This window comes from Grampus griseus (genome assembly GCF_964374135.1).
Source record: "Grampus griseus genome assembly, chromosome: 5".
In the NCBI taxonomy this organism is placed as follows: domain Eukaryota; kingdom Metazoa; phylum Chordata; class Mammalia; order Artiodactyla; family Delphinidae; genus Grampus; species Grampus griseus.
Window position 1 is genome coordinate 54,615,827 of NC_138998.1, and position 12,630 is coordinate 54,628,456.

A 12,630-nucleotide genomic window follows, 5' to 3' on the forward strand; every position below is an offset into this window, starting at 1 on the left:
ATCATACTACTATGATAGTACCTATTTCATACCACTAGGATATGATAGCATTTTCAGTGGACACTTAACAAGGAAAATGAATTAGTGCTTTCTATCAAGCATCAGCCCTGTAATGGATGACTATAATCGCTCAGTATTTTCTTCTGCACTCCTATTTATATCATTTGATACAATAAACCATTTGGCTCAGAATCAGTAATATGATGAAATCAAACTATTCCAGAAGACTTTTAAGGTGCTGAGCTGTTTTCTGCCTTGTACTTTATTTAAAATGTAATATCCCAGAACTGAAGCACCAAAGCTGACTATTACTGAGAGTCATTTATCTATAGCTTCAATAACAAGACTAGTATCAAATATAAAACCATTCGTAATATTCTTCAGCAACAAAGTATCATTAAAATAACCCCAGGGCTCCAATTTAAGCTCACACAACAAAAAGAAACCTTGAATTAGAATCGTCTTTGTAGCCTCCATTTACTATTTGAGGGGTTAGCACAGAGAGTTAGGATTTAATTCTGTCTCCACAGGAGAGAGAAGACTGTCATGAAGCTAAAAAGGTGTAGACCAAAGGTCTTTCCCCTTTCGTGAGGGAAAACAATTTTTAATTCCCCGAAAGCTGAGAGATGTTTGTTAGTGACCGTGTGGAGAGGAACCATGCCAGATTTGCTCTTTCCCCCAGAATCCTGTGGGGTGTGAACGAAGTAGCCTGGTTGGTGAGGTGTCATATGATACTCTGATTTATAATTATTTGTATATTTGTCTTATCTTTTCCACGAGACTATAAATCTCCCGTGGGAGCGATTGTGTATTTTTTGTGTCTCTGTGAAAGGATCCTGAAACACGGAGCGCCCTTTTGCACTGAAGATGACCTTAATGGGTTTGGCATCACAAAGATGGGCCTAGAATAAGTTAAGGTTTAGAAGTGAATTTCATTAAATCAAAACTGCTGAAGTACATATGCAGGGGAGAAAAATGTGATGTTCTCAAATTAGGGGCAGGCTAAGGCAGAGAGTTGAGAAGAAAAAAAGATTGCAGGGAGGTGGAAGATTATGTCTTGTAGTTTTATGGGGTGGAGTAGAGTTGAAAGACTGAGGAAAAAAGGCCCGCTGTTCTCTTTGAGTTTCCGTGGAAGGTGCAAGGTGAATGCCTGCCCTGTCTCACTGTACTCCCACCTTCAGTAAAGTCAACCGAATGACAAAAGTACTGTGAGAGTGGAATTTGCAGGGGGAGGGAGGTGGAAGTTGAGCCAAGGTTGCATTTCATGTTTAGTTGATGCTGCTGGGAATAAAGAAAGCGCTCGAGAAATAGCATGAGTAAGTTCTTCTAATTCTGCAGAACCAACAGATCAGTGCCAGAGATGAGCAGAATAATACAACTTCACAGACATTACAGTAATCTTGGGGAAGGCCATTCCCACCATTCCCAAGGGAAGAAGGCCTCCACCATTCTCAGTAAATATTCGCTAGTTTAAATGAACTACTCCTCGGGCTTCCCTGGTGGCGCAGTGGTTGAGAGTCCACCGGCCAATGCAGGGGACACAGGTTCGTGTCACGGTCCGGGAAGATCCCACATGCCGCAGAGCGGCTGGGCCCGTGAGCCATGGCCGCTGAGCCTGTGCGTGCGGAGCCTGTGCTCCACAACGGGAGAGGCCACGACAGTGAGGGGCCCGTGTACCGTAAAATAAATAAATAAATAAACGACTTCTCTCCCGCCTCTGTTTATTAAAATGAATCATCTCAGGCCTTGCACTTGGACCTTGCTAAGACTGGCTGTGGTGAAATAGCTCCCTGTTTATATATGACAACTGTATGCACTTGAACAGCATATCTGGATTACAATGGACGTGGAAATCTCAATCGAAATTGAGTTACATAATCAGAGTGCCGGGCCCAGTCTTTGGGTGTTGGTCAGAGTAGGCTAACTGCTGTAACAAACGGCCCCCAAGTCTCAGTGGTTTATAAATAAAATAAACAATAAAAGTTTATTTTTTGCTCACATAACAGTCTAATAGCAATCTATAGCTTCAATAGCAAGGCTAGTTTTTGGGGGGGTTTTTTGTTGGTTTTTTTTTGCGGTATGCGGGCCTCTCACTGTTGTGGCCTCTCCCGTTGCGGAGCACAGGCTCCGGACGCGCAGGCTCAGCGGCCATGGCTCACGGGCCCAGCTACTCCACGGCATGTGGGATCTTCCCGGACCGGGGCACGAACCCGTGTCCCCTGCATCGGCAGGCAGACTCTCAACCACTGCGCCACCAGGGAAGCCCGCAAGGCTAGTTTTAAATATAAAATCATTCATCAGGCTTCTCGGTAATGAGGTCCCATTGAAATAACTTAAGGCTCCAATTTATACTCCCATCACAAAGAGAAACCTTGAATTGGAATTAGGGGAAGTGCTCTGCCCCACGCAGGAAGTCTGAGTACTCCAGCACATCCTCAGAGAGCGGGTACAGGAGAGTGGAACACCTGCTTTTATTGCCAGGGCCCAAAAGTGCCACCCCTCACTCTGCCCACAGTCTACTGAGGAGAGCTCTTCGCGGTCACTTTCTAGGTGCAGTGGGCCTGCACCGTGCAGACTAGCCATGCACCAAGGAGGCCGGGAGCATGCGTAAAGGGGAACAGCTGACCAGCCTCCACCATTCTCAGTAAATATTCGCTAGTTGAAGTGAACTACTTCTCTCCCACCTCTGTTTATTAAAATGAATCATCTCAGGCCTTGCACTTGGCCCTTGCTAAGACTGGCTGTGGTGAAATAGCTCCCTGTTTATATATGACGACTGTATACAACAAGAAATGCCTGAGGGGCACAATTCCTTAACCCAAAGCAGTGTGCTGAGGGTGGTGAGAAGGGGGTAGACCTGATCTATATCCTCTGAAGTTGCATTTATTTATACTTGACTGTTGTGACTAGTGACTTGTTTTTACCTATCTGGGAGCAGTATCTCCCACGTAACATGTTTTACTTACAAACACATGTACAAACACTTGTTCTCTGTCCTGCTTCTTCTAAGTGCTTTATTAATACTAACTCACTGAATCCTTTTAATCCTATGAGGCACACAATATTTAGCTCCATTTTATAGATGAGAAAACTGAGGCACAGAGAGGACAGAAAACTGCCTATGAGTAATAGCTCATAAGGGATGGGACAGAGATTCAAAACCAGAGAGTTGGGCTGGAAAGTCTGAGCTCCTAAGTACCACACCATGCTACCTCCCCTCCAGCAAGCCTCTCTCTCCCCTTTCCACACTTGAGTTTGCAACCCCAGAACATTATGTACACAGTAGGCGTTTCCACAGGGGCGTTGTTCTTTCACACTGCTTCTGGTTGGTATTTATAGATGGAAATAGAGCCTGATAAGCATATATTTCAGGCTCAACAATCAAATCCTAGAAACCCTTAATCCATGCTAGATTAAAGCAATAAAAAGAATTCCAGGCCCTAATAGCAAGCTGTTAGAAAAGACAGGCAGGAGTGACTTTTACCCTTACCTACAAATCATATCCTATTCATTCATTCATTTTATTCAACCAATATTTATTAAGTCCCCTCAAAAGTCATGAGATATAATCGTGTGCCAAATAGACATGGTACTTGCTCTCATGAACCTTGTAGCCAATAAAGGAGAGATACTTGAATCAAACATGCTTATTTGTACATCTGAAACTAACACAGCATTGTAAATCAACTATATTTCAATAAAAAATTAAAAATAAAAATTAAGGGAATTCCCTGGCTGTCCAGTGGTTAGGACTCTGCACTTCCACTGCAGGCGACACAGGTCTGATCCCGGGTCGGGGAACTATCCCGCCAGCCACGTGGCACAGCCAAACAGAGAAACAAAAAACCAAATACGCTTACACATAGATAAATTAATTACAACGGTATAAGTTCTACGAAAAAGTAGAAGAGTATACGTGTATAGAATGGGGAATGTGAGTAAGTCTGAAGATTCAGGCAGGCTTGCTTCCCCCAAAATGTGACATTTGAGTAGTAGTTAAATAAGTTGAGGGAGGCATGATGGGGGAAAGAATATTTCAGGCAAAAGGAACGTCCTGAGTAGAGGGAAGGAGGCAGGGCTTTGGAGTGAACTGAAGAAAGGCAAATGGGGCTGTCACTCAGAGAGCAGGGGAGAGGGAGGTATGAGAAGAACATAACAGAGGATCCTGAAGAGGCTCGCAAGCCACAGTGAGGATTTTGGTGTTTATCCCAAGAACAATGGAAATCCAAAGAAGGATTTTGAGCAGGGAAAGTGACATGATCAGATTTTCATTTTAGACAGATTGTTTTGGCAGACAGATTTGAGGGGTTCATAGTAGAAGCAGGTAGATCAATTAAGAGGCTACTGCAATTGTCCACAGATATTTACACCTATACAACTGACTCCCACTTCTGTGTGAGCTGTCCTTGCCAATGGCCCTTGAAACTCAAGATACAATAAGACCTTTCTACACGGACTTGAATTTTGCTTATTTGGGCATGGATATCCTATCTCTCCTTGAGGTGAGGACACTTTTAGGACTCCAAATATAACTTGTAAGAAGGTATTTTGCAGTTACATCTTCTTTCCCCATTATAATTTAAGATCGATAATGTGGAAGCAGTGGGTCTTATAGAGGGCATCTAGATAACTGGATAATAAAAAATTGAAAGATTATATAAGTAGATCATTGAATATAATAAATATTTATGGTACCTGTGAGTGAAAGGAAAAAGCATATAAGAAATCGTAAGTGAAACAAGAGGCAATTTTAGAGTTGTTTCTTCGGCGGAAGGATTTCTCAGGAAGGAGGCTAGGGTCTGACAATTGAATCTGGAGTATTTTTCTTTTTTCATTCATGTGACATTTTAAGAACATTATTCCAGGACTGGTATGAGGTGGCCCTCTTGGAGTCAGGGATACTTGTTTGTGCCTTACTGATCCTCTGTCCCTGAGGTTTTGACTGCAGTAAGATTTATGATGGCTTACGAGCAAGCAGAAAGGTGAAATGAGGGCATGAGGATCAAACCTGTTTCCTTTAAGAGCACAACCCACAAGCTGTGCTTATACCCCAGTAGCCAGAACTTAGCCACACAGCCAGGGGAGACTGGAAAATCTTGTCTGTTACCAGGGAAGTGAGGAACAAATATTAGGGACAGACAGCATTCTCACTCACAGAGCTGTGGGTGGAATGAGACTGTCTATTGGGAAAAAAGACATTAAATAATTATACAGATTATACAAAATAATTATACAAAGTTATGGCTGTATAATACAATTACTGTAATTATAAGTAAAATTACAGGTGCTGTTAGGGTCAATAACGAAGGAGTCAAACCTAATCTGATGGAAGAACAGGGATGAGAGTGGGGCCCCATGGAACACTTTTCTAAGTAAATGATATCAAGACTAAGAAAGACCTGAAGGAAGATGAGGAATGAGCCAGGGAAAGAGCATTCTCAGTAGAGGCAATCAGAAGGAACATGGTACATTCTAGAGACCCAAGACTTTAGCCCAGGGAGAAATGGGAGAGAAGGCAGGACTCTCAGGAGACCTGGAGTAGCTGGAAGGAAAGGAAAGTGGCTGGAGATGAGTGTGGAGAAGAAATTCAGTGAAGGGCTTTACGATAGGAGTAAATGATGAGATCTGCCTTTTAAACATTACCCCAGCTGCAAAAATAAACAGGTATGGGATGGGGCAAGACCAGAGGCAGAGAGAGGAGGTAGCAGTAAGCCAAGCTGAGATGGAAAGAAGTGAAAAGATCCAAGGTATTTCAGGAAAAGTCTTGGGAGGATGAATTTTCTGAGTTCTTGTGCGTCTGAAAATATCTTTATTCTGCCCTCAGAAGTAAATGCTAGCTTGACTTCGTTCAAAATGTTAGACTATAAATCATTTTTGTTCTCGGAATATGAAAGCCAGTGCTATATTACCTTCTAACAATCGGTGTTTCCAATGTAAAAATCTGATTCCAATCAATCCTTGTTCCTTTGTAGATTGTTCTGTATTTAAAATTTTTAGAATTTTCTTGTTTTCCTGAGAATACTAAAATTTTACCAGTATTTGTGTTGGTATTAAAACAATTTTTTTTCCATTTGTCCTGATTTTTCTGCAGCCAGTGGTACTCATAGTGTGAAGCCCTTTGACTTTCTTCAGCTCTGGGAAATTGTATTTTTCTTCTAGAAAATTCCCCATTCTTCCTCTCTATTTCCTCTTTATATAACTCCTGTTAATGATTGCTAGAACTTTTTAATTATCTGAAATATCAAACTATTCTATAATACATAATATTGCCATGTCCTCTTGGGTTAAGAAACATGGCTTTTGATCTTTTAGCTCACTGATTTGATCTTCAATTGAGTATATTACATATTTATCCCACCTTTTGAACTTAATTTCAGAGACACGCTTTTTCATTTATAAATACAGATTTTATTTTTATTTTATTTTTTATTTATTTATTTTTTGCGGTACGCGGGCCTCTCACTGTTGTGGCCTCTCCAGTTGCGGAGCACAGGCTCCAGACGCGCAGGCTCAGCGGACATGGCTCACGGGCCCAGCTGCCCCGCGGCATGTGGGATCTTCCCGGACCGGGGCACGAACCCATGTCCCCTGCATCGGCAGGCGGACTCTCAACCACTGTGCCACCAGGGAAGCCCCAGATTTTATTTTTAAAAAATGAACTTTATTTAGAGGTATAATGTACATACAACAAAATAGTCATATTTTGGGTAGTTAGATGGATTTTGACAAATGCATATAATCATGTGTATAGAATATATACTATTACAATCAAGATATAGAACATTTTCATCACCTCCAAATTTCCTTGTGCCTTGGAGCTGTCAATACTCCCCCATTTTCCTCACACCAGGCAACCATTGGTCTGAAATTTATCACTGTAGATTAGTTTTGCATGTTCTATAACTTCACATAAATAGAATCATACAGTATATGGTCTTTTATATTTAGTTTTTCTGTTAGCCATAATGTTTGTGTGATTCATCCATGTTGTTACATATGGCTATAGTTCGTTCTTTTTATTTTTGAGCAGTATTCCATTATTTGGGTGTGTTACAAGTTGTTCAATTGCCTTACCAGTTGATGGGCATTTGGGTTCTTTCCTGTTTGAGGCTATGAAGCTACTATGAACATTCATTTGCAAGTCTTTGTGTGGACATATGCTTTTATGTCTCTTAGGTAAATACCAAGGAGTGGAATTGCTAGGTTTGTGATAAATATATGTTTAACTTCATCAGATTCTGCCAAATGGTACTCTGAAGTAGATGTACTATTTTGCATTCTTACCAGCAATGTATGAGTGTTCCATTTGCTCTACACCCTCATCAACATTTGTTATTGTCAGGCTTACATTTTAGCCCTTCTAATGGGTGTATAGTAGTATTTAATTATGGATTTAATATGCATTTCCCTAATGTGTAATGGTGTTGTGCATCTTTCCATGGACTTTGGGGCCATTCACACATCTTCCTTGGGATACCTTTTACCCATTTTTAAATGGAATCATTTGTCTTCTTATTGACTTGTAGACCTTCTGGTTAAAAGTCCTTCATATGTGTTACAGAAAGTTTTTCCTGTCTCTGCTTAACTTTTTATTAACAGTGTTTTTTGAAAAGCAGTGCCTTTTGAAGAATAATTTTAATTTTGTAGAAGTATAATTTATAATTTTCCTTCTATAGTTAGTGCTTTTTGTATATGATGCAAGGAGTTATCCAAACTTCTTTTATTTTCCCCCAATTGGAAACATGGATGTCCAGTTGTTTTAGCAAATTTTTTGAAAAGACTATCCTTTCTCTATGGGATTTTTTGGGCACCTTTGTAAAAAATGAACTGACCACATATGTTTAGGTCTATTTCTGGGTTTTTTATTGTTTCTTTAATCCCAATGTCTATCTTCATACCAACATCATACTTTTGCTTTATAGTAAGTCTTAAAATCAGGTAGTGTATGTCCTCTAATTTTATTTTTCAAAATCCCTTTGGTTATTCTTGGTCTTTTGCATTTCCATGTAAGTTTAGAATTGGTATGTCAATTTATGCAAAAAAAGCTGCTGAATTTTTTATTGAGATTGCATTAAATCTACAAATAACTTTGGGGAGCATTTACATCGTAACAGTATTTAGTCTCTTAAGAATGTACATGGTATATCTCTCCATTTATTTAGGATTTCTCTAATTTCTCTTAGCAATGTTTTCTAGTTTTCAGGATGTAGGTCTTGCATATACTTTGTTAAGTATTTTACTTGTTTTGGCTACCTTAAATCGTATTATTTACATTTTATTTTCTAATTACTTGTTGCTAGTACATATAAATACAAGTGAATTTTGTATACTGACCTTGCATTTTATAACTATGCTAAATTAACTTATTAGTCTTATTTTTTTGAAATTCCTTCAGATTTTTTATATACCTGATTATGTCGTCTGCACATAGCGGAAATTTTACTTGTTCCTCTCTAATCTATATGCTTTTTATTCTCTAGCCTTACTGTACCAAGGTAGAATCCCCTAGTACACTGTTGAATAGAAGTTATAAGAGCAGTCATCTTAGCTTTGTTTTTTTAAACAAACTTGGAGAAAACATTAAAACTTTTTTTAAAAATTTATTTATTTTAATTAGTTATTTTTGGCTGCATTGGGTCTTCATTGCTGTGCGTGGGCCTTCTCTAGTTGTGGTGAGCGGGGGCTACTCTTCATTGTAGTGAGTAGGCTTCTCATTGCAGTGGCTTCTCTTGTGGTGGAGCATGGGCTCTAGGTGTGCGGGCTTCAGTAGTTGTGGCACGTGGGCTCAGTAGTTGTGGCTCGTGGGCTCTAGAGTGCAGGCTCAGTAGTTGTGGTGCACGGACTTAGTCGTTCCGCGGCATGTGGGATCTTCCCAGACCAGGACTCGAACCCGTGTCCCCTGCATTGGCAGGCAGATTCTTAACCACTGTACCACCAGAGACGCCCAACATTAAATATTTTATCACTAAGTATAATGCTGCCTGCAGCTTTTTATAAATATCCTTAGCAAATTGAGGAAGTTTCCTTCTGTCTAAACTTCTAAATTCTAGTTTATTGAATTATTATTATTATTATTATTTTTTTTTTTGCAGTATGCGGGCCTCTCACTGTTGCAGCCCCTCCCGTTGCGGAGCACAGGCTCCGGACGCGCAGGCTCAGCGGCCATGGCTCACGGACCCAGCCGCTCCGCGGCATGTGGGATCCTCCTGAACCAGGGCTTGAACCCGTGTCCCCTGCATTGGCAGGCGGACTCTCAACCACTGCACCACCAGGGAAGCCCTGAATTATTATTTTAAAATTATGAATAGGTGTTAGATTTTATCAAATTCTTTTTTTGCATATATTGGTATGATCATACAGCTTTTCTCAGATATTTTGTAATCACATATTCAATTGTTAAATATATTCATGGTATAAACCTCACATGTATTTCTTTGCAATTATGAAACGTACTTCTTTATGAGTTTTTTATCTATGTTCATGAGGGATATCGGTCTGTTTTCTTTTTGAGTGATATTCTTTTTTTTTTAATTAATTAATTTATTTAATTTGGCTACATTGGATCTTCATTGCTGTGCACGGGCTTCCTCTAGTTGCGGCGAGCAGGGGCTAGTCTTCGTTGTGGTGTGCAGGCTTCTCATTGTGCTGGCTTCTCTTGTTGCAGAGCACAGGTTCTAGGCGCGAGGGTTTCAGTAGTTGTGGCACGTGGGCTCAGTAGTTGTGGTTTGCGGGCTCTTGAGCTCAGGCTCAATAGTTGTGGCGCACAGGCTTAGTTGATTCTCAGCATGTGGGATCTTCTCAGACCAGGGATCGAACCTGTGTCCCCTGCATTGGCAGGTGGATTCTTTTTTTTTCTTTTTTTGAATTTTATTTTATTTATTTTTTTATACAGCAGGTTCTTATTAGTCATCAATTTTATACACATCAGTGTATACATGTCAATCCCAATTGCCCAATTCATCACACCACGACCACCACCACCACCACTTTCCCCCCTTGGTGTCCATACATTTGTTCTCTACATCTGTGTCTCAATTTCTGCCTTGCAAACTGGTTCATCTAAGCCATTTTTCTAGATTCCACATATATGCGTTAATATATGATATTTGTTTTTCTCTTTCTGACTTACTTCACTCTGTATGACAGTCTCTAGATGCATCCACGTCTCAAAAAATGACCCAATTTCGTTCCTTTTTATGGCTGAGTAATATTCCATTGTATATATGTACCACATCTTCTTTATCCATTTGTCTGTCGATGGGCATTTAGGTTGCTTCCATGACCTGGCTATTGTAAATAGTGCTGCAATGAACATTGGGGTGCATGTGTCTTTTTGAATTATGGTTTTCTCTGGGTATATGCCCAGTAGTGGGATTGCTGGATCCTATGGTAATTCTATTTTTAGTTTTTTAAGGAACCTCCATACTGTTCTCCGTAGTGGCTGTATCAATTTACATTCCCACCAACAGTGCAAGAGGGTTCCCTTTTCTCCACACCCTCTCCAGCATTTGTTGTTTGCAGATTTTCTGATGATGCCCATTCTAACTGGTGTGAGGTGCTACCTCATTGTAGTTTTGATTTGCATTTCTCTAATAATTAGTGATGCTGAGCAGCTTTTCATGTGCTTCTTGGCCATCTGTATGTCTTCTTTGGACAAATGTCTATTTAGGTCTTCTGCCCATTTTTGGATTGGGTTGTTTGTTTCTTTAATATTGAGCTGCATGAGCTGCTTGTATATTTTAGAGATTAATCCTTTGTTGATTCATTTGCAAATATTTTCTCCAATTCTGAGGGTTATCTTTTCTTCTTGTTTATGGTTTTCTTTGCTGTGCAAAAGCTTTGAAGTTTCATTAGGTCCCATTTGTTTATTTTTGTTTTTATTTCCATTATTCTAGGAGGTGGATCAAAAAAGATCTTGCTGTGATTTACGTCAAAGAGTGTTCTTCCTATGTTTTCCTCTAAGAGTTTGATAGTGTCCGGTCTTACATTTAGGTCTCTAATCCATTTTGAGTTTATTTTTGTGTATGGTGTTAGGGAGTCTTCTAATTTCATTATTTTACATGTAGCTGTCCAGTTTTCCCAGCACCACTTATTGAAGAGACTCTCTTTTCTCCATTGTATATCCTTGCCTCCTTTGTCATAGATTAGTTGACCATAGGTGTGTGGGTTTTTCTCTGGGCTTTCTATCTTGTTCCATTGATCTATGTTTCTGTTTTTGTGCCAGTACCATATTGTCTTGATTACTGTCACTTCGTAGTATAGTCTGAAGTCAGGGAGTCTGATTCCTCCAGCTCCGTTTTTTTCCCTCAAGACTGCTTTGGCTATTCAGGGTCTTTTGTGTCTCCATACAAATTTTAAGATTTTTTGTTCTAGTTCTGTAAAAATGCCATTGGTAATTTGTTAGGGATTGCATAGGAACCTGTGTCCCCTGCATTGACAGCTGGATTCTTAACCACTGCGCCACCAGGGAAGTCCTTGAGTGGTATTCTTATCTGGTTTTGATATAGCATAATACTTATAAAATGAGTGGGAATTTTTGTGGCTTATAAACAACAATAGACATTAAAAGAAATATCTCTCACAGCTTCTGTGGGTCAGGAAACTGCAAGTGACTTAACTGAGCATTTCTGCCTTGGGGCCTCTCCTGAGGCTGCAGTCAAAATATCATCTCAGTCTCCAAAGGCTGTTTTAGGGTTGGAGAAGATGTTTCCATGGTGGCTCTCTCATATAGCTGGCAAGATGGTGTTGATTGTTGTGGGTAGACTTAGTTCTTTTCCAGAGGGGTTACTCTACATGGCTGACTGAGTGTCCCATGTTATGGGAAACCTTCCCTCAGAACAAGTATAACAAGCTGGAAACCACAATGCCTTCCATCATTTAACTTCAAAAGTGACACAAAATTATTGGTCACCCAGGTCACTTGGTTCAGAGTGAGAGGGTGCCACACAATCACATGAATATCAGAAGGTGAAGACAACTGAGAGGCATCTTGGAAGCTGGCTGCCACATATTACACAAATCTTATAACCATACACTTCTATTGCTTCTCTCCTGTCCTTTGTGCTATTGTTGTCATACATTCTACATGTTTTAAACCCAGAGTACAATGTTATTATTTTTCCTTTAATCAGTTATCACAGAAATAAACTAAAAACAAGAAGAAAACAAGAGTTTTACATAGTATCTATCCTCTTATTTATCATTTCTCCCACTCTTCAAGCCTTTCCATCTGGTATTATCTTGTTTCCACTTAAAGAACTTCCTTTGTCATTTTTTTGCAGTGTAGGTCTGCTGGTGTACCTCTTCTGCTTTTCTGAATAAGTCTTTATCTTGCCTTAATTTTGGAAGGATATTTTCACTGCCTATAGAATTTTCGTTTGAACATTTTTTTTTCTTTAAATACTTTAAGGGTGTTGCTCCCTTGTCTTCTGGCTGGCATTTTTAAAAAAATATATAATTGACATATTAGTTTCAGGTATACAACATAATGATTTGACAGTTGTATGGCTTGCATTTTTTTTTAGTGAGAAATCAGTAGCCTTTTAAAAATTATGTATGTAATGTGTCTTTTATCTGTTTGCTTTTAGGAATTTTTCTTTACCTTTGGATTATAGCCATTATGATGTGCCT